At 39.3% G+C, this 24598-nt stretch overlaps 1 long non-coding RNA gene across 1 annotated transcript; it reads right to left on the bottom strand.

Annotated features, from left to right (window-relative positions):
- Positions 1-8797: 8797 nt before the first annotated feature.
- LOC119735627 lies at positions 8798-9467 on the bottom strand. Its single transcript, XR_005272196.1, has 3 exons — positions 9423-9467; positions 9225-9257; positions 8798-9059 (listed from the first exon to the last, which is right to left on the bottom strand). It is a non-coding gene; the product is annotated as an uncharacterized LOC119735627 (long non-coding RNA).
- Positions 9468-24598: the final 15131 nt, after the last annotated feature.

Here is a 24598-nt window from a genome sequence, read left to right as displayed (position 1 = left end):
GACATACTCTTCTTTGAAGCTTTGATTGTTTAACTGTTTTATTTAACTAACTAAATAATCTACAAGGTGACCAAAAAATGCAACCCTCAAGCAAGTGTCTTTAACAAAAAAAAAAGGGATCGGTGGATTTTTATATTTTGGGTATGAGATTTAAGCTGAGATTAGTCATTTTCCATCCTTTACACAAGTACTTCAAACAGTGGAAAATTGTACTGTAAGCCCACTGTGCAATTATGCAAAGTGTTTTTGTCATGATTGTTTCAGTATTGAAGGAAAACGCTATTAGCTTTTAAGGCCAAAAAAAGTCTCCGGTTTCTGGCATGGAGCTTGCCCAAAAAGTTGTGCGGCGACGCGGCTTTTCTTTTCTTTTTTACGGGTTTTTTTTTGCTTCAAATGTCGGCTGATGACCGCAAATGGTGCCCGACTAAACTTAGTGCAAATATATGGGAGTCCAGAGAGGCCACATGAAGCGTATTCTCGATCATAACCCCATCTAAAAACACGTTAAAATTGTGCAGCATCAGAATTCCAGTCAAACCAGTGAGTTTGGCGGTTTTGAGGCATCATCTTTTATTAAAAAAAAAACATAAAGATCCTATACATTTTTTAAAGGCATATGTTTTGGGGTTGTATTTTTTTGGGTCACCTTGTATAGAATCAGTCCCCTACCATCAGCCTAGTTTTGTAAATACCTTCCATTCACAGCCTAGATTGTCAAACACATTCTGACTGACTTGACTCGGGTCAGGTGCACAGAACCATGGGTTTCCTGACTTTTATATTTAGTGCAATATATAACTGCACAGATAAAACGGTAGCTAGGAATCCTGTTTGAATCCTGTTGGAAATATAATGAAATCTCGATCTTACCTGGGCTTTGCCGACTGACACCAACAGTGTAAATCCGATCAACACCATCACAAAAATCCTAGTCCTTGAACTTGTCGACGCCATTGCTCTCCAGTGTAAAGATCCAATTTCGTTGAAGTAAGCTGTTGATGTTGAGCTCCAACAGCATTCAAAGGAGTGGGACTTGATTTTATGAGTTTTTGTTATACAGCACACCGCACTAAGAGTTGAACTTGTGAACGCATTCTGTACATCTACACACAATGTGTAACTGGAAAATGGACCGTTGCGCTACTGTTATCCAGGTGTATTCAACCGTTTAATAAAATTCGGTACACTTCCTAGACCCGTAGACTGGTTCCTAGTCCCTCCATTACCACTTCTAACTTCGAGGATGGGGGTCACTGATCTCGAAGTTTAAATAGCGTGGTAGCCCATTGCGCTGTATACAAATTTGAAGCTGTGCCCTTGGTCCGAATTTTACAATTCGAATATGTTACGGGAACCGATAGACGATGTGGTAAATGGATTAAATTTGTTCAAATGGATGTTGTCGTCACGTGATGCCAACTCCCAGCAAAGTGTTCTCCTCTGCACTGCGTGTTTATCTCTTGGAATATAAATAATATATATAATATATGGTTTACATGTGTGAGCATATACTGTTTAATGTGGCCAAAATTACATGAAAAGGTTGCTTTAAATGTTTGGGGGAAGTATTTTGGTATCTATAAAAAACTTAATCTCAATAGAACTGAGTATAGAAAATATGAAAGTCGCACCTCATTTCAACTATTAAAAAAAACCCGAATAGACCTACAATCAACCTCGTCCCCAGGGTGTCAAGCAGTAAGCGCCCACCAATACCCTCTCTCTTACCCTTGTTTTTGGATCATTTGTATATGCAAGATTGTTGAACACGTATGCAAATGAGGAATAGTCTGATGCCTGCATCTGCGTTACATAAGCGTTAGTTTTTGTATGCGGTGTCTGGGTTAAAAACGGCATCAATTCGTCGCGCCTTGAGTTATGAAAAAAACCCATTTTTTGGAAGTTAAAATGTTACAATCTGGCCCGCCAATATGCAGTATCACATTTCATATTAATATGAGCAAACTGGAAAGGAAAGGAGTATTTTTGAGAAGGCGTGCACATTATTGTGACGTTGTCGTGCCAGCTCTCCTTCGTCAGGCTGGTTTGATAGGTAGCGTGCCGCCTCGATGGTGTCCAGTCCCCGCAGCGGTGGGCCACAGCACAAGTTATCCTCAGTGGAATACCGTCAGTGAATCCTCGGTGGAATACCGCCTATGGAAGATGGAAGGGGTTTGTGGAAAGGGATTGTGGAAGGGGAGTAGGGAGGGGGAGTCCCTGAGATTTGTAATCCCCACAGGCCCTTTTTATCTACCCTGGGACTTTGGCCCTGACATTCGGTGACTATAAGTCTAATTAGCAATAATTTGAGCCAGTGGAATGAGTGGAATCGGACTCAGACGATTACAAACAATGGCCATGCCTTTAATAAATCCTCATCCTTATTTGTCTAGTATTACTTAAACCCCATTTACTTGTTCCAATCATTAAGTTATCACTTGAATCATCTTTGAATCATCTGCCTAAAATCCTGTCGTGCAGCTACTTATACCCCTGAGTTCACCCGCTATCTTATAGCCCCCAATACAAATTCACTCTGCCATACAATAGTACCTAAGTCCAACTGACCAATCAGCGATCAGGATCTGCCAATACGTAAAGTGTGGGTGACTAGATGTAATACAGTCATTATACAGACAGTGGTTGCATTGAATTTATCACATACACTTCGTGCTCGTCACATAATGCACATTGGAAATAACAACACCAACTACACGATATAAATCCATTACTAGCAAATTGCGGTATCAAATCAGTTTCCTATCCAGGGCTTACTATTGGAAACGAGGTTGGAAATAAAGTAAGCACTTGGGACGAGGTTAAACTACAATCAACTACAAGAAAATAATAAAGACCGCGGCCAGATTAGGACAGATTGCTTTTCAATTCCATTGTAATGGGAGTGCCAATGAGCTATCGAGATTGTTAACATGGAAATCATTGAGACCATTGCCATACAGTTTGTGATGAGGGAGGAGTTGAATCGACATCCCCCTCCTCCCATTTTTTTGGTGAGAAAGAAAAATGCTGAATTTGAGGTTACTATCTATTGAACTTTTTAACTGTCCAAATTCAATATTTTTTTAAAAACGGAGAACAAACAGCACAGAAGCTTACATTACACTTTTTGTATGTAAGTTCAAGCACACAGCATGAACGTTCGCATCATGAATTCCGCCCCCTAGTGTCACATGATGTGCAGTCAAAACCCACCCCCCGGTCGCTTTTCGAATTTCAACGGCTGACCCAGTCCTATATTTTTCCCAGAGATTGTAATGCCTTTTGTGTATGCACACGGGGGAGGGGCGAGGTGGGGGGGGGGGGGGCTGGATGTTACAGTAGGGAGCACTCAATTTCTATTAAACCCGTTAACCGTGATGACTTATAGGGCTAAAAAAATGTCCAGTGGGGGCGATTGCGATGCGACGATTTGTTTTGGGGGGTGCCCCAACCCACCTTCAAGCAATAAGCTGTCAGGTGGGAAAATGTCACAGCAACCAATCAAATTCGATGTAAACGCCCGTGATCCCCCCCCCCCCCCTCACACACACACACGCAGTCGTGTTTTACTATACGCCTGAGGACAACCTATTGTGTTTCCCCTTGCTCCTGTACTTTTACACTTTCCAATGGACTAAGCATGTAAACTTACGATGGAAGACAGTTTCGAACAAAAGCACTGTCGTTCAAGGAATTGAAAGGATCTTTTTTTTTTTATCCTTTTGTGGGTCTGTCATCAATCGTAATGCAATACAAGAGCACACACGTTTGTTTATGATGAAAATCGATGATTTTCTTTTGTTCCTCTTCCCTTTTCCTTTGTTTGTACAAAACTTTTTCGCAAGAGCTCTCATTGGTTTTGTACACGTTTTCTAATCAAGGTCGTCCTCGATTTGGTTCCTGTCCTCGATTCATCTATGATTTTACACGTCGTGTGTCCTCGATTTACACCACAAACAAACGCCCACAAAACATACACGTGTGTATTTGCCTGCAATCGGGGACCCCCTATTGTCCCTCTTTTGTTTGTTTGGAAGACCTCTTATATGTTTTGTACACGATCGCCAAATTGGGGACATTCGGGAATACGGGAACCCTATTGTCCTCTATTGTTCAACGTCCCCTATTGAATGCAGAAACAAACTCATGGATACGCTGCAGAGAACCCACCTGTAATGACAATAAACGTTGCGTTTGACAACAGTATGAAGTAACAATGTGGTTTGTCAATGTTTAATGTTTATGCCAATAGTTTTCAAATAATACAGAAGAATATAGCACGACAATTCTAGAAGGTAGCTATTTAAAATAAAGAGAATTATTTGAATTTGAAGACTTATTTTATGCCAGATGCGGAACTGTCAAATTGACTGGTCGAGAATATGGACAGCAAATCTGTATTGAAAACAACTGATACAAAGCTGAAACAGTATGTCAAATTATCTAATCTAATAAAATCCGTGAAAACTATGACGCTAAAGGCGCTTCACACTAAATAACATTGAGCAATTAACTAAAAACCTATAAAACATGTTACCAAAACAGCATTCATATTACATTTCAAAGTTAACACAAAATGCGCAAAAATAAGCCTAATTCAATACATAAAAAGCATGAAAGCGTTTTAAGAATCATAAGAGCTAAAAAGAAAAGCATGAAAGCGTTTTAAGAATCATAAGAGCTAAAATATAACAGAATCATAAGAACTTAAACTCATTTTTAACTCAATATCGAAGACTAACTAATACAAATATGAATGACCCAAAGATTAAAATATAAATTTTAAGGGAAAATACACCAACCCAATAAGAATGACGCAAACACTCGAACAATAACAAATACAAACAAATAACACACAAGAATTAAAACAGACAACCAGACCAACAAACAAAATGGCATACACGGAGGCAAAGATATCAACCAACAGCCCCACAAATAACCAAACCGAAAAACAAACAAACATTAATCAATTCAACAACCTAACATACAAAAACAAATGCAAAATGGTCAAAGTGACACCCCATCGACGGAAGTACCCAACCAACAGACAGACAAAAAGAGCAACAGGCAAAAGACCCGATAACAACCTGATAGACGAATGACAATTAACACAAACAAAGTGCGTAAACTACACGAGCGACATGATATCAAACAGAAGTAGAATACAACAATACGGAAGCTGCTGGCTATAAGCCCAAAATAATATATAGTAACAGTAAAACATTAATCGGGTCATTAAACATTCATTGTAATGGTCTGTATGTATTTAGTTTAATCACATCCCCGATAACTTGTGATGATAGACTTCGTTTGTTATCAAAGAAAACAATATATTGTACAGGAGTTTTGACATGTTTTAATTGCTTTCTTTCAAATTTTGAAATGTTCCTCATTATTAACATTCATATTTTCACAATATTTCCAACAATTGAGCATCACTTAAGCAATATGATGAAAAGGTGATGTTGGGATACTGCATTCTTTCCATTGCAACTTTGAAAACCGAGTAATCGTCGTTGTTTTAAGGCCCTCCCACCACCAACACCCCTACCCCCCCCCCCCCCCCAAAAAAAAAAAAAAACCAATGCAAGCTTTACAATTTAAACCACAGTCCAGGCTGTATTATGCATTGTTGCTGAAATCATCTTATTTTACAAACTGATTACATTTATGTAGGTTGCAATAACGGTACGTCTAAGTTTGTATTCCAAATAGTGGATCAGCCAAACATTGAAAAGCCATGTAGACAAAATCCACAGGTAATTATTTATTAATAGAAGGCACCAATGCATTTTAAATAATTCCTACTGTCGCAGTGAAGCATCAACCTGTGTCAAAATGTTCTTGAACTGTACATATCTAACTTGACAAATAACTCAAGACACACCTTGAAATAAATTGTTGTATATGTAACTAAAAATAATGCAATTATGTCTTTTTGAAATAACTTGAACTATAATTAGCAGATGATGCAGAAAAATTACATGTACAGGGGTATTTCAGCGCATTTTAAAAAGTCCAAAAACGTTTTATATAACTGACATACAGATCCTTGTCATTTGATTGGTGGAACTCACATCACGTGATATTAAGTATTGCTCCCATTCACACCGGGGCACAAAAAAAAAAATCGCCCATGGTAAATGGGATTTACTATTCAACAGTTAGGGTCATCCTTGTTCCATTGGGGCCGGTATCTGTGTGCAAATGCATACTGGTGTGCGAGTTGAGCGTTATGCGTATTGTTCACAAGAGCCAGTATAGTAGCTACATAGTTGGTTTCAAACGTTTCGTGAAGGGGTGGTTGGGAAGAGAGAAATACATTTTTCTAACAATTTTGTATTACAATTGAAGTTTATTTTAACTGTAAATCAAATGACAAGGATATCTATATGTCAGTCACATAAAACAAATATTGAGTGGCTCAGAGTGGAATGGGCGGAATATTATCGCTCGGTAAAATTTGGACTTTTCTATTTCACTAGGCTCCATCTCGTGAAGTAGAAAAGACCACATTATACTAGGCGATAATATTCCTCCTGATCCACTCAATATTTGTATACTATACAATAGTTGAAACAAAATCTAGTAAATTTACTTTCGCTTTGATATGTAATTCTTCCTTAATATTCAACTTCAAAATCGAAATTTATATCATCTCCTAACATGATTATTAATAAAAGCAAAACACTTTCTCAAACCTAGACAGAATTTCGTAATAAACACACCTTTTTTCAGCAGCTCTTAAAATCGCATTTTTCTTTAAATTATATAAATTTCGACGGTACAACAGTCTATAAAACTTCTTAGTAACCATTTTTTTAAAGATGGCATTCAGATGTGAAATATAAATAGAAAGAATTGGGTACTGGGCGCCATATTCTTTTGCATAGCATTCTTCAAATTCCTGCAGCATGTATTAATATACTGCACATGTATAAACGCTGTGAAGTGCCTGACAACGATTACAGAATCTCACTCCAAAAGCAAATTGACTGTTTACTTGCAATATTAGTCGCAATTAACAGCCTAATGCAAGTTTGTCTTCAAGTCAAATTCAAATGCAATGCCTAACAGCACATCAAATGAAAAAAAAAACTTATTTAAAAAGCAATAACAAGCAAAACTGTGTTCCACCAAGTTATTTCATTTTGTCTACTATCTTCTAAAAACTACATGTACTCACTAAAAAAGGTAAATAATAGCGTCCAGATTCACTACTTACAAGACGTGTTCATCTTCTTTCAACGTCATCTCTGTCACTGAAATCAAAAATACAAACAAAAGTTGAGTGAGATTTAGCAGCATTGAAGGAATTATAGTTGTAAAATTCACCTTTGTTGAAAAACTAGGCAAAGCCTGTGGTATTGGAAGTTTCGCAGGTTTGGCACTCTAAATGAAGACAAAGAAGCATCTCTTGCATTGTTGAAGATAATGGACATTCCTGTTTGTCAATGCTTGATACTAATAAACGTGAAACAATATTGGGCTGAGCTGTTCCCGAAAAGCAACTGGCTTTGTTTGAAGATTGCAAAAAGACTTGACCGTGAGAAGTCTACCATAACACTGAAAATCACTTCAATGTTGTCATTGCAATCTATGAAAACCATAAAAATATAAGGCCTAAATAAGAACCAGCAAGCATAATAACTGGTAGTCTCACCTCGAATCTCCTGTGCCAGATCAAGTCGTCCAGCCTTCTCCAAGGCCTTGGCTAAGATGCTTTCATCCAACCATCCACACCGCTGCCTCCACTGGACAAGCATCGCAAATATCTGATTATCCACGTTACATGGGTTGTCTTCTTTAATCTTGAACAGGTCTGCTCTAGTGTAGCCTAACTCTGTTGCCAGTGTCTCCCATTTCTCTCCCAATTTCTCGGCAAGCCGACGGAAGCGTTTCTGGTCATCTATTTCGGACTGAAAACAAGTGATTTATGTTTTACTTATTCGCTATGCATGAAAGTAAGTAATGCATCATTCACAAAAGGCAAATATTATTACTCCACTCTGTGGTATTTTTGAAGGGTCAACCCCCCAAAAAGGGAAATGTATTCACGTCTTTGCACACTCAGATGAACCATGTTGTGATTTCGTCTGAGAATACAATCACATCTACCCTTTCACTTGTACTTTAACTAAAAGAATCTTACACTGAGTTGATACGGTGTCAATCTGCTGACGTCACTGATTGAACCAGGTGCAGATCGCTGAGGTAATTCAAAGTCGCATTTGACAACACAACTTGCTTCGGCAGCTACTGGCTTTTCCATACCTGAAACCGAAAAAAAAGAGGATTCTTTATTAGGGGAATAGACCATTATCATGTTGCGGCCATTTGGATTTTTCCCATTCAAATCAACGTAACCAATGCGAGGCTGGAAGGAAAAGTAGTCTGGTTCCTTTTTGCACAAAAACATTATCATTCAGTACTGTTACTGGATACAGGGAACATGACTGAAAAAGGTGACAGCATGATAAAGGTCTATAGCCGGTTGGATGAGTCCCCACAAATGCTGAAAGAGGATTTGAGATTTCTCTCGAATGAAAGTATTGTATAAATGGATACAATACATGAATAAAATATTTCCTGAGGTGTAATGTTTCCCTTTCAAAGGGCTTCCATACAGCGGCAGATATCCGAGAGGACGTTGCTACTATTTTGGGCAAACCATGTGGATAAACTCAATCTTTGCAAGTCGTACCTGATGGTTGACCCTCTTCCCTCGCACGGCGGACTTCATTCCTTACAATATCCACTATTTCACTTGCACACTTCTCGATCAGATGCTGAACTGCTAGCTTGTCTGGAGTATGATCAGCTCGACAGCCTGCAAAGTAGACTTTGAGAGTCTCCTTTGCGGGACTTTCTTGACGAGCGATGTCGTTTGACCGAAGACCCTCCCCAAGTAGGTCCCGGGCAAGTTCCGTCCAGTTGTGGCCGTCCATCTCGGTGTCTAGTTGTTGGCGAAGTTTTTGGACCAATGCCTCTGAGAATCCTCCGAAGTCGCCGTCCATTAGTCCGTGCACCCTCCTTGTAATTGCCGTTCTCACCTTTTCCTTGAAATAGACGGACAAAGACATTCTCAAGATTTGAATAAAGGTCCAGTGTTGTTTAATACCAACATAATTTCGTTACGTTCTGTTGTGTACCTCACAACAGCTTTATATAGTTTGTCGGTTTTTTTTTTCTCTAGACGAAATTGAATTTGCTGTTACACTTACCTTGCAAATCGAGCAGAGCTCTACAGACGTATCCTACAGAAAAGGAATATAAAAAAGTTTAAGCCCCTACAAGTCTTACATATGTAGCCTACGAACTGTAAATATGAGATATTTTGTTCGCAAATTGTCTTTTCCAGGACACGTTGACAAGCTCAAATCCACGTACTAATGATTTTTAATTAAAGTCATATTTCTTACTTTCGTGCAGGTGTTACATGCTTCATTGAGAGACACTGCAATTTTCACCTGCAAAATAAATTTCGAAAAAAGGAGGAAACCAATTTTAACTTTTGATTTTCCGCACCGAAGCGAACTAATGTAGTACCGTATTAAAACTGTTATGATATTATCGAACGCGAAATAATGGATTAAGATTATAGCCATTGTGTAAGTCTTGTTACTAACTTGCTTTGGTCTGATCGAAAATCGAAGTCTATCTTTAGTCGTAGTTGTGTCGGATTCCGAGATAGACTGGTATACGACTCCGTCGGCCCCAGGAAGCAGCTGCCTTGGATTACTCTCTGCACTAGTCAGTTGTCTTCTCAGGTCAAAGGTCACAGAGTTCTTCTGGAACTGCCAAACTCTGGACTTGCTTATCTCTTGTTTCTGACAAATACAAAGAAGTTCATCAGTATCATTTTTAGTTCCTTCAATGTTCCTTATACGATGTTGAAAATACATGTGTTGTTAAACTTGAATGATTCACAGGATGTAAAAAAACATGGGTTGGGCCTCATGACTCCCAACAATAGATGTATGACGGATTGGATTTCTTGAAGTGCAAATATCTGTTTGAAAAAGGAATGACATGGCATCGTTGTTCTAATCCGATTCAAATTTTAGAAACGAATACCTGTGGTGTATTTTCCTCCAATTCCCAGCCGGTCTTGATGTTCTCAAGCTCAACGATCACACCTCCATGACTGTGATGGACTAACATGTCTCTGTAAACATCCAGCAGCTTGGATTCAAGCACGTTCTCCATATCCAAAACTTTCTGGGGAGGGATAATGACAAACGACCAGCGGCAGTTGTGAATGCAGAGAATGATGTAGGAGTGAAAAAAAGTTCTCTACAAAATATGGTTTTCAGCTACTTTCACATAACATGTTTTTGGCCAGCTGCATCTAGTCGAGAATTTCGTTCAGAAAAGCATACATCTCCCTAAAAGAAGGACACTCACTTAACTGAAACTAAATGAACAGTTACAGAGAATATAATATGAAGAAAAATCAGTAACAGCGAGAATTTCTGCACTGCGAAACAGCGCCTTCAGATTTAACATGCGGGGTGGGATAATAACACCGGTGTAAAACATCACCTGTGTTTCTTTATCAGATACCATATAGGTGTCACTTCAACATGTTTAGGTGTGTTTAGATCATCAATTGTCATATTACCTGCATAGCAACTGGGTCACCGTCCCAAACGTGGATTCGCACGGCATACGAGGTATCTGCTTCGGTACATGACCCTCCGAATGCACCAACTTCTACTGTTTTACAGCTGGTACTGGTAGATGACGGCTCGCCCACCAGAACTGCTCCGGTAAAATGCTTCATCAGGAGAACGACCTTCTTCTTTTCAGTTGACACCACGATGCCATCTTCCTCGCCGTCGAGGGGATGCCAGGCCTTGGACGCCGCATCTTCGTCGCTGCAGATCTCGGCGTGAAGCCTCCAGCTGGAGTTCTTGCTGGCGTGATGCGGAAACTGCAGCACCACGCTGTCTGAAAACTTCAGACCTGGCGGGCCGCACTGGATCACGGGTGAGAGAGCAACCTGCGGAGGATGGATCCCGTCCACAGGTGGCGCATTAGGGTTGACGTAGATGTACACCTGATGTAGTAAATCTTTGGGAAGTGCGCCCCGAGGGACGTACAGGTGGACATTGTACTTGTCCAAGGACAGGCTTCCACCATCATGGTCGAAATAACCGATTGCAATGTACGGCAACTGAAAGGTGTTATCCTTCAGTGTGTCTTCGCTGCAGTCTTTGGTGAATTTGTCGTGTTCCTCGAGGATCCTGTCCATGTGTGTTGGCGGGCTGACTGTAAAAAAAAACAAGGATAAAGGTTTCACTGTAAAAAACGTTTGATAAAGTAAATACAAAACATCCAAAACTGAGTTTGAATGGATGATTGAGTGCCAAAAAAAAAAAAGTTGAATAACTATATAGTTTGCTCCTCAACTTGTTTGCATACCTTCATTTCATAACACAAAGACAGTCATTTCGCATATTGCACCAAATTCGATGTATATTAATGAATTGATCATTGGTGAACATTATCAATAGATGATTTTATGTCTACACACCTGGGACATTACTTGCTTCAACAGGAAGTGAGTGTAAAACTGGTGATGTCTGTGCCTCCGCTAAAGAAAAACTGGCGGCCTGGAGTAGTGAAGATGAAAAATGAATGACTACATTTGCAATTTTGTGTGTTATAGAAACTAGAACTATATGATTAATGAACAACTTGCGATATACATCAACAAATATACCTTTAATCGACAAATGGCCTGTGTAAACACAGGCATGTTACCAGGACTTTGGCGTGCCCGTAGCAAAATTATTATATTCGTCCCAATTAACCCATTTTCACATATTGTTCATATTAGCGTCCCCATTTTGCCTCTGCAAAATGACACTCCCCCCTTCCGTTCACGCTACAGTCTGTACAGCAATATAGCAGGTGCAGATGGGGGGGGGGGGGGGTGTTGGCTTGCTGGGTTACGGGGGTATTTATACACTATCATGCAATACAGTGTCAAACATCGTCGGATTTGAACAGCGCCCCCATTGACAGGTTTTATCTGCAAAGTCTTCCGTTAAACGAAAAGTGAAACACGCCTATCTAAACGAATGAAATTGTAAACAAAAACAGAAAGATTACCGGAAGAAAGGTTTTGGTTATAAAAAAAGGGCACACAGAAACCTATGTTGTGGAAAAAAATTCATTTGCACCCGCTTTGTTTGGAAATATCGGATTTTTGGTTTGGCAGGTTGTTTTTTCCCTATTTTCCGACGTAAATTACATTGTATCTACCTCAGCTTCTTCATAAAGAAAACAATTCCCAACTAATCGAATAATGCAGAGGGAAAAAAGGCTCATTAAAATAAAAGCAATTTGGACATAATTATTTTGATTAAACAACAGAATAATTTCTACCTGTCTAGGAGAAGGAAATTGAGCTGAAACAAAACGCAAAAATATTTTCTCCTTTTTAGTTTTGGTTTACGAACCATGATTGTGTCTATTGGTTATATCTATAAAGTTTCCCTCTATAGTTAAAAGTAAAACACCAAAATGTATTTCAATACATTTTTACGAAAAAAGAATGATATTTAGAAGCAACATTTTTTTTAACAAATCCAACTGGACCGGTAGGTGAACTTGCCTCTTTTTTAAGATCTGGTTTCTTTTCCTTTCGCCTGCATGTTGTTTGATTTGCGAATTAACAAAAGCAAATTAATTGTGCGAGGAATAGCTCAGGAGCTCGCAAAAGTATGACGATTTCATTTCGGACCAACCACGCCAATTGCAGGCACATATGATTTCGCTGGTATTCTGTAACCATGTGGATAATTTTGATAATGAGAGTACGTATATCCGCCACTACCTTTGCAAAGCCGGGAGTCAAACTATATAACTCCGAAGTTTACAAAGAACGGAAAATTGAACACTTACCGATTGGAGGTTCTGCAGATGATCACCCATTATGGTATGAAAATAGAAACATAAATAAAATAAAAACTTTACCTAAAAAATGATCGGTACATTTTTGTAAGTTTTAAGTATCAGATTAAAGCCTTTTTCTTTCAAATACTGAAAACAATCATGATAATAGCAATTCAGGTTGTTGAGAAAATTATAATTAGGTAAAAGTAGTCATTTTCATCCTGTACACAAGTACTTCAAACCGGGAAACATTTTACTGTAAGCCTACTGTGCAATTATCCTTCATTTGTGCCATTTCTTTAGTATTTTGACATATGTATAGTGCTGAAGGGTTTGGAATAGAAATAAAAAGGATAAGATACCTGTTCAGGTAGAAAATAAAAGGTATTTTCATCATATTTAGTTGAACTCTTGTCATATTATGGGCCGTGTTGTTTGTAAGGATTAGGATATGCACAAGTAAGTACAGTGAAAATCCCTCACTGTGGTAATTGTTGAGTGCAAAACTAAGTACATTTATCGACATTAAAATGTATCATCGAAAGAACTTCGTGTAAATATGAAATGTCTTTCAACCCACAGTTTTTGTTAGTATTCAATAGTTCTTCAAGTTATTTTTTTCTCGGATGCAAATTCATTATTATCGTTTCACAAATCGAAAACAAAGGGGAACCTGTATCTCTGGAAATGTATTTCAACGGTATATAAGTTTGCAGGAAACTACCGTATACCAGGTACAGAGCTTCACGAATTACTACTATATGATTTTAACATATCCGCCAATTTTCGAGCCCGAGGCGACACATTGCAATAAAATAGTTGGCCATATTTGAATACATTAAAGTTTGAAAAAGTAACTGAGCTGTAACCTTACCGGTTCGTCATCCAATTCATCATCCTGTATGAAATAAAAACAGATTAAGGATTCTGTTTAAGACAGCTACCATTTTAATTGAGTCATTGTTTAAACAGAACTATCAGGGCAATGTCAATGGTATTGATCGACCCAACAACGTTCGTTGGTGTGTTGGTGGGGGGGGGGGGGCGCCCGATAGTCCAAAGGTCCAATAGTCCAAAGATTCTCATAAGAGGGAGTTCGTTAGTCCAAAAATGAAAAAAAAGTTCGTTAATCCGAACTTTTGATGCAATAGTCCGAAGGCGTATTAATCCGCAGGTTCATTAGTCCGAAGGCTCATTTATCCGAAGGTTCATTTGTCCGAAGGTTCGGTAGTCCAAATTTAGAATACGGTTAATCAGTTCGAAGCTTTAATAGTCCGAAATGAAAATCAAGTTTAATAGTCTGAAGGTTCATTATTCCGAATTGATAACAGGCGCAGATCCAGAGGGGGGTTTTGGGGGTCACCCCCCCCCCCCAGCTCTGTCAAAAAAAATATCATTCAAATTCCTACAAAAATAAGTCGGAACCCCCCCCCCCCCCCAACAATTATACTGGTATAATGTCTGCCTGTTCAAAAATACGGTACACCATTCTGTAATCTAGTGTTAATAATCGTCGAATTTGAACAGCGCTCCCTATTGAAATATGGTACCTGCTCCCCCCTTCAGTTTTTTATTTGACGGAGGCCAAGTGTCCGGAGAAAAAAACCTGTGTACATTTTCAGATTTTTTTGAAAATTCCTGGATCCGCCCCGGATAATAAGGTCCGATAGTCCGAATTGACAATAAGGTCCGATAGTCCGAATCGACAATAAGGTCCGATAGTCCGAATCAACAGTAAGGTCCAATAGTCCGAAGTGTCATACTGACGAGCCGTATTGCCCATTCGGACTATCGAACCTTATTCTCAATTCCAACTATCGAACCTTATTCTCAATTCGGACTATCAGACCCTACCGTATATTCGGACTATCGAACCTTATCATCCATTCAGACTATCGAACTTTATTGTCTATTCGGACCATCAAATCCTTGCATTAATTAAGCTTATTCTTTTTTCGGACTAAAGGGCCTTCGGACTATCGATCCTTCGGATTATCGAGCCATCGAGCTCTGTCAAAAATTAGTTTGTCCATCGAAAGTCCTAAAAAAATAATGCTACCCCCCCCCCCTCCGCCGCTCTGACACCCCTCCAAAAATTCAATTTATGATGGTATTAACATACGGAAGAGCACAAAATATGGACAGAGCCTGCTGGGTTACGGGGGTATTTGTACACTATCCTGTAATACTTTTGTAATAATTGTCGTCGGTTGAACAGCGCCTCCCCCCCCCCCCCCCACCACCACCACCACCACCACCACCACCACCACCTATTGATTTCACAGGTTTTTTCTGTTAGCATTGATTTGCTGATGCATCATAAAAAGATTATAAATGCCACTCGAAAATAAGAGCGTATCCGCAAACATTTGCCAAACCATGAAAGGACATTAAGCATTCCAAGATAACATCAGAGAAGGCGAAACACATAACACTTACCGATTCAATCCCAGCCGACTTCTCCTGTTGTATTAAAGAAAGTAAAAGAGGTGTGAGAATAATACTTTTTAAGAAATAAGAACATCCAAATGGAAAACAAAAATATATCGGTAAACTGATATTACATTTGGCTGCGGCATCTTACCAGTGGCGTAACTCTGTGCTGGCGAGTGGGGGTGGGGTGGGGGGGGGGGGGGGGTAGAGGATGACCAAAAAAAAAAAAAAAAATCTGCCACGGAAATTGAGAAAGTGGGGGGGGGGGGGGTGTCTGGGGTCTTGACACCACATTACACTAAGAGGCGCTGTTCGTGGTACAGATGTACAGATGTACATCTTGGTGAACATCAAACCAGCACATTTTACGCTTTGTATTTTTGTCTACATTAATCAGTGCTTTTGATTATATTTTGTCTGTTGGGAAGTCCACATTTTGTTTGTTTCTCATCCAAAAAGTGGGGAGATGATTCAATACCCCCACCCCCCGGTCCAAAAATGTGTGGGGGATATTATACCCCCACCCATCCATTTTACCAAAAGTGCATTGCGAAATAAATATATAACGATAATACAGAAGCATTTTACTACAAATGTACTAATAGTAAATGTGTATGGAGAACTCCAATCACAAAGAATGCCATGATGACGTCATAACCTAGCAGCACATCGAATAAATTATTGTTTTTATTATTGTTTTTAAAGCCGTTTGATAAAATTGATATTACTTGTGGTATTCGAAGGTAACGTTATTTGAGTTGTATTTTTTACACATGGTGAGTTAAATACCTTCAAATGGTGGACATGATATTTCATGTCTGGTTCGGTGAGAGAGGTTTTTTCCCCGGTAGTGAGGCCCTCAAATGCAGAAGTTGTACAGTTTACCAATATTTCCAGACAAACAAAAGCTTCCCGAATTACTATAGGTTTTCCCGTCAAAATTTCACCAAGTTTTCGTTCATTTTAACGCCTGGCTCATTCGACTTAGATTGAAATTAAAAGATCATGCAGATCGGCATTCGACAATCAAAAAGAATCATTCAATTTCACTATACGAGCATTCTATCGCCTTTTAGCTTCACTCGTCCCTATCAAAGATGCATTCATATTAAAAGTATCGCGTTGTTCATTCAATTTCGTCTAAACCATTAGTAAGGGGTTGATCGGGCATTCGTTTTCATTAATGGGCAAACATTTTTCACATTTTGTCAAAACATCTTTTAAGACTTCATATCATACGTGTCCGTATTCCTTAGCGTAAATCATATTTGATGACTTCAAACTGTACATTTACGTCATCCTTTGTCATCCGAAACGTACCGTACCATGTGTGGAATAAAACAAATTAAAAACATTCATTGAAACAGTTCTGTAATACAATCGTGTTTTTAGAGAACAGCAATGTCGGGAAAAGCTATTGTATTTGACTTTGAAACAAATGAAAACTAAATAACGTAACTTTAAAGTGGAGTTTGGTCTTGCATAAAATTAAATAAAATAAGCAATCTCGATTACTTTGACTCGACGACATTCGTGTTATTGTTTGGGGGATTCAACTCGATATGTGTTGTTGCTTTGGATTTCAGTAAAACTAGCTAAGCCTCCGTGAACAAAACAATTATCATCAATGGCGGAAAAAGAAAAAAATACAGCTATTGTTTTAGTTAAACAACAGTGGAGTGCTGTGGTCCAATGGTCACGGTGTTCGTCTAGTGTGACGTGGTACATGGGTTCGAATCCTGACCGTGTGAACATGGTGCTTGTGCTCTTGAGCAAGGCACTTTACCATTATTGCTTCGTCTTTCGGATGGGACGTAAAGCCGTAGGTCCCGTGTGTTGTGTAATGCACGTTAAAGAACCCAGTAACACTTATCGCTAAGAAAAGGGGTTTGCCCCGGTGTTTCTGGCAGTGGCTGCAATATGCGCCGCAGTACCTTGTAAACCATTATAAGGTACTACATAATGGGTCTCATATTTCTCATGAACTTTATTTACCTTTCTTTAATAATAGACATAATTTCCAGCGCCTTGAGAAACTAATTGTTGGTAGATACGTGCGCTATATAAGACTCCGATGTTATTAAAAGCAAGCTGAATATATTTTGCATTGAACAACAGCAGAATGTTTAATTGAAAAAGAAAATCTCGCTTTAAAAAATCATTCATTTAATCTGTACTATTTCCTCCTTAACTCCCTTATTGTTTGGTTAAATTAAAAAAAAAATGAGTCTAGTGGTTCAACCTGTGAAGGCATCTTGTAAGTTACAAGTAAAACACCACCATGTCATGAAATTTGTAACGAAAACAGAGAGATTTCTGGAGGCAATAGTATTGTAATACAATCGTGTGTCCAAAAGCACGGCATTATCTGGAAAATGTTATTGGAGTTGACTTTGGAACGAATTGAAATAAGACGTTAATTACGAATTGAATTGAACAACAGCAGACGATTTACTTGACTGCAAATGAGAAAAGAGCTCATTAATTTACTTGATTTGGAGAAGAAAATGGTACTTAAAACAAGGTGCTTCTCGAACCACGCGACTCGCCTGTTTTCTTTTTCATTGTTTTGAAAGAGTGACTAATCAGGGCCAGACTGCTAGGTGTGCATTGTAGGATGGCAATGGCAAGGGGTAGTATAATGAGGATGAGAGGGCCCTGATCAGTGTAGAAATAATTGTTGGCAGTATGAACTGCTAATAATTATAGAACCTTTAACACTGAATTGCATCATGAAGTGCAGATTCATCAGTTGCATATTTTAGCTTGAAAGATGTGGTCAGTAAAAGTAAAACTGAACTAGGTGACCTTTGACATCATTATCATATTAAGGTTGTCATGTTGCATCTATGACTCAAATTTAGCTCTAATTGGACTTCATCTTTTGAAATGAGACCCATTTTACGTTTTCAGGCTATTTACAACTTGACCTCAGATGACCTTTGACCTTGGTATGTGACCTTTGTCATCATTTTCATATGAAGGTTGCCATGTTGCATCTATGACTCAAGTTCGGTTCAAATTGGACTATTTTTTTCAACTGAGAAACATTTTACATTTTCAGCCTATTTTACAGCTTTGACCTTGATATGCGACCTATGACTGCACTATCACATGAAGGTTGCCATGTTGTAACAAATTCGAAGGAAATAAAAGGCAGTTGTAAGTTCCTTTAGATAGTGAGATTTTTTTTCACAGAAGATGAAGCCTCTTAAACGGGTCGGCTGAGATTGATAGACAGTTGCAACATCAACAAAAATTCAACTGAACCAATAATTTTGAAATTATTAATTGTTTTCAATGAAAGTTTCCTCTTTCCGGTAAACCAAATAACGTGAGTTTAAAGTAGAGTTTGGTCTTGTGTCATAATTAAGTCAACAGGCAATCGATTATTTTGACCCAACGACATTCGTTTAAATGTTTGGGGGAATTAAACTTAGTCTGTGGTCGCCTTGAATCTCATAAAACTAGCTGAGCCTCAGTGAACAAAACAAATTATCAATGGCGGGAAAAGAAAAACACTAGTTGTTACCTTAAAAGCAAACAGGATATTATAGGTTGTCCCTGCCATTGTAACGTTAAGGGCAACTGGATATTATTTTGAAATGAACAACAGCAGACTTTGTACTTGGAGAAGAAATGGATCCTTAAATCATTCCAACATTGTATCTTTAGTATTTCCTCCTTTCTCCCTTTGGTTTTAAATTCCAAATGATTGTATCAAGTTAATATAAGCTTGTATATTTGTTTCTGTAAGTATATATTTTTTTCTGTAAGTGGCCACGATTGTGGTGGGGGGGGGGGGGTGTTGTCTTTACTCCAATACTGATTTAATTACTCAAATAACGGACCATTGCTTGTGGCCATATACATATAGCTCTCCCCCCATGATCTCACATAGACACTTGAGGAATGTTGCAAAAGACGTCATAAGTCATAATGTGTATCCGACATCCTTCAGATATCATTCACTGGCCCGTTATAAGTACTGATCATGTCATTCAATGCAGAAAATCTGCCGCCCTCTGAAATTATATAAGTCTCAATGCTGTTGATAAATACCTGGAAACCAAACTTAAGAACACCAACGCTACAAAAACATTGATTGGTAGGGTACACTTACCGAAGCCTTTTTCATCCAAAATGTACCATGAAGAGAATACAACAAAATTTAAACATTAATTGAAACAGAATTGCAATACAGTCGTGTACAATCTCGATCATTTTGGTTCTGGTTGTTACTGTGCAAACACCTCTTAAGTGGTTATCTCGCACAGGTCGAAGTGGTTGGCGCAGAGAACTAAATTTTAAAGTGGGCCTTATTAACTAAGCTGAGGAGATCTAGGTGCTCAATTCCCTCTTTGAAAGCTTTGACATTGGGAGCAGAGCGAATGTTTGGTGGTAGCAGGTTCCATTCCCTTGTAGTTCTTGGGTAGAGTGAATATATTGATAGCACAGTTTGTTGAAATTCGGCGGGACAATGATATAAGGACCCAGGTTCTGTCTTGATGCATGATTGTTGTTACTCTGGCTTGGCGGCAGGTTTGATGGTATGATATTGTGGACTTCCTTGTAGATTGTTGTCAGTCGTAGTCGGATTCTGCGGAGTTCAAGGGTGTCCCATTTGAGAGAAGACAGCATGCTGTTAACGCTGGATCTCCGCTTGTAATCATTACATACGAAGCGGGCTGCTCGCCGTTGTACTTTCTCTAGGTTGATCTTATTGTTGTTGTTGAAGGGGTCCCATACGGCTCCACAATAATCTAGTTTGGGTCTTACTAATGACTTGTATGCGTTCTCTTTGACGGATCTACTGCATGCGTGAAGATTTCTTTTAAGAAGGCCGAAGGTTCTACTTGTATTAGCTTTCCAAGTCACTTGATTTATATGTGTTGCCCAGCTTAAATCCTTGCTTATTTCGACACCAAGGTATGGGTGATGGTCAACTGCCACTAGTGTATGTCCATGTTGTATTCTGAGATGAGTGGTTTGATATTGTGTGAGACATGCATGGTATGGCATTTAGCTGCATTGAAGGACATCTGCCATGTTCTTTCCCAATCACAGAGAGCGTCCAAATCTTTCTGCAAAGACAAACTGTCCTCTGGCGATTTAATCTCCCTGTTGATTATTGCATCGTCTGGGAAGATGCGAACTCTAGATGAAACTTCGTTTGGCTTGTCGTTTATGTACAGCAAAAAGAGCAAGGGGCCCAACACAGTCCCTTGAGGTACACCTGAAGTCACTGGTGTTTCTGCAGATGTTTCTCCCTCTAGTAAAACTTGCTGGTGTCTTGTTGTTAGGAAGATCACAATCCACTTCAGGAGGCTGTTGTTGATTCCTACATGGCTGAGCTTGTACAAGAGGCGTTTATGGGGGACGGTATCGAACGCCTTACTAAAGTCAAGTAGTATCATGTCTGTCTGGCTTTTATTATCAAGTGTCCTTGTAAGATCATCGATAAGCCCAGCAAGTTGGGTATCGCATGATCGACCCTGACGAAATCCATGCTGGTGGTTTGTGAGTACTTTGTGGAAATCAAGATGGTCCATGATCTGCCGGTGAATTATATGTTCAAGAAACTTGCATGGTATTAAGGAAGTGAAATTGGCCGATAATTAGCCGGGTTTGTCCGATCTCCCTTCTTGTGAATAGGGACGATGTTGGCATTCAACCAGTCTTTTGGGAGTTTTCTACTGTCTACAGACTTTTGAAAGATCCTTTGGAAGACTGGAGCTATACCTATACTTGCTGAGCAGCTCTTCAGTATTCTAGCTGCTACCTGGTAAGGCCCGGATGCTTTCTTTGATTGGATTTCCTCCAGTAATTTTTGCACCCCGTTTGTTGTTATGTTGAGAGCTGAAATTTTTGGAGTTGGATTTGGGTTGAGTGACGGGAATTCAGCGAGGTTTTCTTCGGTAAAGACCGAGCAGAACTGGTGGTTTAACGCTTCGGCTTTGTCAGCTGGTAGAGACACTGCACGCCCCATATTTGTAAGGGTTGCGATTCCAAAAACTTCCTGGCTCATTGATTTGATGTAATTCCAGAAGGGCTTTGTGTTTTCTGTCTTCAAGCTTTCTCCTATCACATCATGGATGTACTTGTGATTAGCTTTCCTGATTTGTCTATCAATTAAACGGCGTAATTTCTTGAAGTCTGTCCATGCTGAAGCTGTTCCAGATCTTCTTGCCCGATTGTACAACTTTTGTTTTTTTCCTAATTGCTCGTCTAACTGTTGAATTGACCCATGGTAGATTATGTCTTGTTGAACTCAGTTATGAAGGAATACGACGATTCATAGCCCCGACGAGAACTTGTTTAAAGTCAAGCCACAATGTGTTTACGTCTGTTGATGCCACATGATCCTCAGTCAACTTCTCATCAAATGCTGTTATGAGTTCATCTGTGGCAGTAAATTCGGCCTTTTTATAGAGGAAGATTTTCCTCCTTGGGGGTCTAACTGCTTTAGCTGACATTTTGGTTTTAACAATGACAGCATCGTGGTCGCTGATTCCTGATGTCACTTCACAACTGTCGACAAAGGAGGGATGGCTGACAAAACACAAGTCTAAAATATTTCCGTCTCTAGTGGGTTTATCAACCATCTGAGTGAGGTTGTAATCGTTGACCAAATCCAACATGACCTTGCTACAAGCTGCATTTCTGCCCCCTGGAAAAAAGGTGTTGTTTGTCCAAATCTCCCAGCAACCACATAGAAGCAGTCTTTGGAATTTTGGATAAGGACACTTCAAGTTCTCTCAGATGTTTCTGACCTGATGACGGAGGTCGATAAAATGCCCCGATGTATGTAGGTTTTAGCCCCTTGATGTGTATACTGACCCAAATCACCTCACAGTTAGCATCAAGGTCTTTTCCTTCGGTAGCAATGTAAGAGTTCTTTATGGCGATGAAGATGCCACCATGAGAATCCCCTTCTCTATCTTTCCTAAAAGCCTGATAGAATGCAGGGAAGATTTCACCTGTGGCTTTAGCCTTATTTAACCAGGATTCGATGCCTACGATCACGTCTGGGTTTTCTTGGTCTATGAGTGCCTGAAGACTAGCCGTCTTTGCTCTGATGCTTTGACAATTGAGGTTGAGCATTGTCAACGTTTCTTGCCTTTTATGACCAAACTTCGTCCTTTTAGGCTTTGGCTTGGCCCTTGAGTTTCTTTCCCCATCCTTTTTTTCATCACGGTCTGATATTGGACTGGATATCCTGGGTAAGTCTGAATGACATGATGAGACGTCAGAGTCTGCAGATATTGAGCTCACGTTATAAAAACTGTTTGCCAAATCAATACTTGCATGGCTAAAGTATGAAGAGTCAAAATTCGGGAGACCACATGTGCAACACACCAATGAGTACGATGGATGATCCACAAGCACATTATAAGTCTGTTCGTTCGTGCCAATACAATCTCTGTGAAGCCACGAGTCACATCCCTCACATTCTATTGCCTGTTGACCCATATTTTGCAGCCTTGTTGCATAAAATGCATGGGTATTTGACTTGGTAGGGGCCAGGATTTATGGCGACATCTCCGGCAAGTTCAATAACCAAAAATGCATGAGACATCGGTTTTGAGTTTATTTTAGCCAGATTACTTCCTCCCAAAGCTGTACTGGATGAGTGAACAGCAACTTGGAACAAACTCACCCGATCTTCAATGGAGTTTCTTTCTAGTAACAGAGGTGTGGTCCAGTGCTCGGGAAATGTCAGGTCCGGGATTTCCGGGAAGGGGTTGTTAAAAGTTCTGTTCAGGATTAGCAATGCAATCACAAGGAACGATGTACATGATGCACTATGTGCCATGTTCAGATGTTTTTGAAAAATCCAAGTTCCAATCCAATGTGGGCCTAGTAGAAGTAGAATTAAAAATACACGTAACGACAATAGTTCATGAATTAAAAATAACTTAGAGTCCACGATAAAGTAATATGTTGATACAATTGCACGAGATTCACGATGTTCACGAAGCACATCCAAAAGTTCACGAAGCACATCCAAAATTAATTGCACAACACGTAGATTTAAAAATGGCCGCCAGCAATTCTCCAAGTAAAAACTGCGGGAAACACTAGTCACTATTGTAGTATTAAAACGCCCACCAGACAACGATAGTTCATGAATTAAAAATAACTTACAGTCCAAGATGAAATAATAAGCTGAAACAATTGCACGAAGTTCACAATGATCACGAAGCAAATCCAACAAAAGTTCACAAAGTTCACAACGCACATCCAAATGTTTCAGATTTCAAGATGGCCGCCGGCATGGCCAGCAATTCTCAAACCGCGGGAAACACTAAAGTCTAGATTTTGACGAAAATACGATAAGATATGTAGCAGGTACACATCCGCAGGTGCCACAAAGGTTAAAAAAAAATCCAGGCGGTAAAAAGAATAATCGAAATCCGCGAACAAAGATTAAAAAACAGGAATTTTCCTGCAAAGTTCCAAGAGCTAAAATTCAGTACGTCCGACCACTCCGACCATTTCTTGTGATTCTATGTTCGTTTGATTTGGCGTTAGTTTGACAGTGTTGGGGCTTTCACTCAGTCTGTGGTTGCATTGAATCTTAGAGTCTGTAGGCCCTTCATTTGTTACACTTCCTTACCGTTAGTTCTTTTTGGAGGTTGAATCTGTAAAGTCTTTGTTTAAGTGAAAAGTATAACACCGATATGTAAAGATTTTTTTTTAATGAATTAACGAATTAATTTAACGAAGACAGAAACATTACCGAAATTCAACTGAACCCGCTCTGTCTGTAAATATTTAATATTTGATTCAGTAGGAGAATTGAGTCCGTTTCTAAAGTTATGGTTTCCTTTTCCATGCGCTCGCAAAATGTGTGATTTGTGACTTGAAATGCAAACTAGTTGAAAGTGGAATTAGGTCAAACAGATATGCAGTAAAATGCGTGTTGGTATTCGACTGTTCAAAAAAGCGAGTTGTATTCCTTACGTGGTACGTTTTTGCATTAAAAATGAAACCTCTTACGGGTTGACTGAGATCTCTAGACAGAAAATTCCTTAACAGAATTAATTTGTAAACAGAAAACATCAAAACAGTCTCGATGAGTTTGACCTGACGACATTTGTTAGAATGTTGCCCGGACTGTACTGTGGTTGCTTTGTATCTCAGTAAAGGATTACATTTGGTACACTCTTTCAATGTTACCGTTTACAGAAAAAAAACCCACAAAATTGTATTGCACAAAGTCGTTATGAATAAATGAAGACGTTTATGCCGATTC

The sequence above is a fragment of the Patiria miniata genome, unplaced genomic scaffold, assembly GCF_015706575.1.
Source record: "Patiria miniata isolate m_02_andy unplaced genomic scaffold, ASM1570657v1 HiC_scaffold_29, whole genome shotgun sequence".
Classification (NCBI taxonomy): Eukaryota; Metazoa; Echinodermata; class Asteroidea; order Valvatida; family Asterinidae; genus Patiria; species Patiria miniata.
The sequence above is the reverse complement of the archived record's forward strand: the minus strand, read 5'-3'. Positions and strand labels throughout refer to the sequence as shown.